The sequence below is a fragment of the Cynara cardunculus genome (genome assembly GCF_001531365.2).
Source record: "Cynara cardunculus var. scolymus isolate 2C chromosome LG 3, CcrdV1, whole genome shotgun sequence".
Taxonomy (NCBI): Eukaryota; Viridiplantae; Streptophyta; class Magnoliopsida; order Asterales; family Asteraceae; genus Cynara; species Cynara cardunculus.
The window spans coordinates 30,796,669-30,800,386 of NC_037530.1; the positions used below are offsets into that span (position 1 = coordinate 30,796,669).

The window sequence follows — 3,718 nt, forward strand, 5'->3', positions numbered from 1 at the left end:
TTAAATTATTTGGCTTAATTTATATATAATATATTGATATTCTGTATTCAACAAATATATTTTTCGCTTGTCTCAGATTAATTACCCATCTCAATTAATGTAATAAATAAAATTAAATGTAACGAATATAATATTCAAAATATAAATATATGATTTATAATTTTGATTATATGCTTAACGTAAACCAATACATGTTCTTAATTATCATGGATCCATCTAGTCTATATATTATGAACCAAAACTCATATATAAATTTATATCTCAACAATGGACTTGCTTCTTCAATTTCCTCTTCTTTGTCTTCCCCTCCCGCCTCTCCTCTATCTTCTTCCCAAAATCATCAAAAACAATTCAAGATTTAGTCGACCAAGCCCTCTCGGACTACCCTTCATTGGAAACTTGCACCTGATCAATCCCTCAAGCCTACATACTTCCTTATGGCAACTCTCGAAATCTTATGGTCCAATCGTATTTATCAACTTTGGTTTCATCCCAGCTATCGTTGTTTCTTCAGCAAATCTAGCGAAAGAAGTCTTGAAACCCCAAGATCTTATATTTTGCAGTAGGCCATCATTACTTGGCGTATCAAAGGTGACTTACAATGCTCACAATGTAATTTTTTCAGCCTACAACAAGAACTGGAGAGAGATGAGAAAGATTTTTGTGCTTCATTTGTTAGGCCCTAAAAGGGTACCATCTTTTAGACATATTCGTGAAGATGAGGTTTCAAGTGCCATGAAGAATATACATGGGTTGGCTCTTTCGTCTAAGCATGTCAATTTGAGTGAACTCATGAAGAGCGTGACGAGTAACATGATGTTAAGAGTGGGTTGTGGTAAGAGGTACCAAGATGGACATGAAAGAAAGGTGGTTCTTCGACTAATTACTGAAGTTCAGACAGTTTCAGTAGATTTTATTGTTTCTAATCTTTGGCCTGGTCTGCCTTTTGTGGCTTTGGTTGATAGGTTATTGGGCAAGGTGGATCGGGTAGAGAAATACTTCCAATATTTTGATTCGTTTTACCAACAACTCATTGATGAACACCTCAACCCTCAAAAACTTAAGTTGCATGAGGAAGAAGAGGATTTTGTTGACATTTTACTATGACTCAAGAAAGAGCAACTCTTCGACCTCACTTACGATCACATTAAAGCCATACTCATGGTAATCACTATATGTTCTCTTTATTGGCTGAAGTTTATCGGGGTACCTTAATCCTGATCATTTCTATTTTGCAAGCAATTTTTATTTCAAGATCATTTGTGATGAAAACCGTAATATTTTAAATTTTATATTTGATCACTTTCATTCTTTGCTTTCTTTGGCTCCGGTGTCTAATTGTTTTGATTGTTTTCTTAGAATGTATTGATAGCCGGAACAGATACTACTGCTACTATAGTGGTTGGGCAATGACAGCACTAATAAATAACCCTAATGTAATGAAGAAAGCACAAGAAGAAGTCAGAAGTGTGGTTGGAAACAATGGTAAAGTAGATGAGGATGATCTTCCAAAAATCACCTATTTAAAGGCAGTGGTGAAAGAGACCTTAAGGTTATACCCTCCAGTTCCTCTTTTAGTACCTCGAGAAACAACAAAAGAAGCCATTTTACATGGCTACAAAATTAAGCCAAAAACCCTAGTTTTCGTCAATGCGTTGGCTATCGAAAGGGACCCAGAATGTTGGGAGAGGCCGGAAGAGTTCTTGCCGGAGAGATTTGTGGGAAGTGCTATTGACTTTAGAGGGAATGATTTCAAGTTCATCCCATTTGGTGGCGGACGAAGAATCTGTCTCGGAATCTCGATGGGAGATGTTATGGTGGATCTTTTACTTGCTAATCTTATTTATTTGTTTGATTGGGATTTGAGGGATGGCATGAGAAAGAAAGATGTAGACGACTTTGGGGTTTTGACTGGGATAACCATGCACAAGAATAATGAGCTTTCCCTTTTAGCTCATGTGTATACATGTAAATAGTTACTATCCAGTTATCTATTATTAATATATCCATGTGAAAACAACATATATATATATATATATATATATATATATTGAAGTATATGTAATATTTATATACGGAAAATATAACAAATAAACTCGCACACTCTCCTCATATTTTAACGAGGTTTAAACCCCTGACTTGTCCTAGGAAACCAAAAACTATGATATCACTAACATTGGCAATATATTCTTTATGGCCAATGAATTATTATATATCGTGGATATATACCTTTTCCCATAGCAATTAGGGGTTCCATAATCGTTTTTTGGATGATTTCAACCATGCCAAAAAAATTGAAGGCCAGCTTCCCCTTCAGTTTAAGTCCTTGTTAGAAAAGTGTCTTCAAAATTAATCGACATATAAATCAAAATGTAAAAGCAAAAAGTATGTCTTGAAAGGGCTATTGTACTTGGAATTAACTCTCTCTCTATAAGATAAAGCGTTTTAGGTAAGGAACCTTGGTTTCGAAGTGTATCCAAGCATACATTTCAGAGAAGGAATTAAAAGACAAGTTAGAAGTGTAACCAAACGTTAGGACAAGTTTTAGAGGATTTTATAACAAAATTATGTGCTACCATAAGCTTCTCTAACAAAAAATTTCATAAAAAACTTGTCTTAACATCGAATCTAAGGTTTTATTAACGTTTTAATAGGCATCTCTAAAGTGGGTAAAGTTTTTATTTATTTTTTATAAATTGGTTAAATAGTTTTAGCTACGTTTGGCAAGCTTCTCTAATTTTTTTAAATAAATAAAAATTATGATGAAACAAAGGAATGAACTTTATTAACGGATTATAAACCTTATCATACTTTCCATCTTGCCTTTCACCACCATCACATACGTTGCCGTCACTCAAATCCATTCTTGGGGTCGTTCGTGTCGTGTCCTCTTGCTGTCACATATATGTGTTGCTTGTTCGACATATAAGTAATTGGTTTATGTTTTCCTTCTGGCCCTTCAAAATTGTAGTGCATCTTTTTAGGATTAAGTTAGTTAAAAGATCTAGTACGCAATGTTGTAACATTCAATACTTATCAAATGTATATGACAATCACAACTACATAATATGGTTTCTTCATTTTCTTCTTGATCCCTATGATAATAAGTTAGACACCATATATGACACAACGTCTTTAGATTTCACCAAAGAGCATTTGGCCTAGCGGTATCGTAGCCCTTGGTCTTTTAGGAGGTCAAGGGTTCAAACCTCACCATAGGTAAGGAGGGTGTGTGAGTTTATTTGTTGCATTTGCCGTATATAAATATTATAATAGAAGCGTACTCGTGCAATGCAGTCGATGTTATAATATGACTTTATGTGATTTTGAGAAAACGATGATATTTTTATTTTTGAATAAAATATATGTTTGAAGACGACATAAAAATTTGACAAAAATATATCGATATTAGTATCAATTAACTATTTGAAATTCCTTATTTTTTTTGTGTAATTTTTTAATTCAATTTTTTTATAATTTAATTTATGTACAATAACGAAATAATTTATATTTGGTTTAATAATATAATTTTTTATAAAGATAATAATTATTTATTTTGTTGGAACTCGATAATTATTCTTATTATATTTTAGATTTTTTTTATTTTAAAATGAGATGTTCATCATCTATTTGATTATGTTATCCGCAGTTATTTATACGAATTCAAACATTGTGATAACCAGATCCTGGTTATTACCAAGGTAATTAATACATGAAT

General features: G+C 32.7%; 1 pseudogene; it reads left to right on the forward strand.

Annotated features, from left to right (window-relative positions):
- Positions 1 to 267: 267 nt before the first annotated feature.
- LOC112509145 lies at positions 268 to 1,976 on the forward strand (annotated as a pseudogene).
- Positions 1,977 to 3,718: the final 1,742 nt, after the last annotated feature.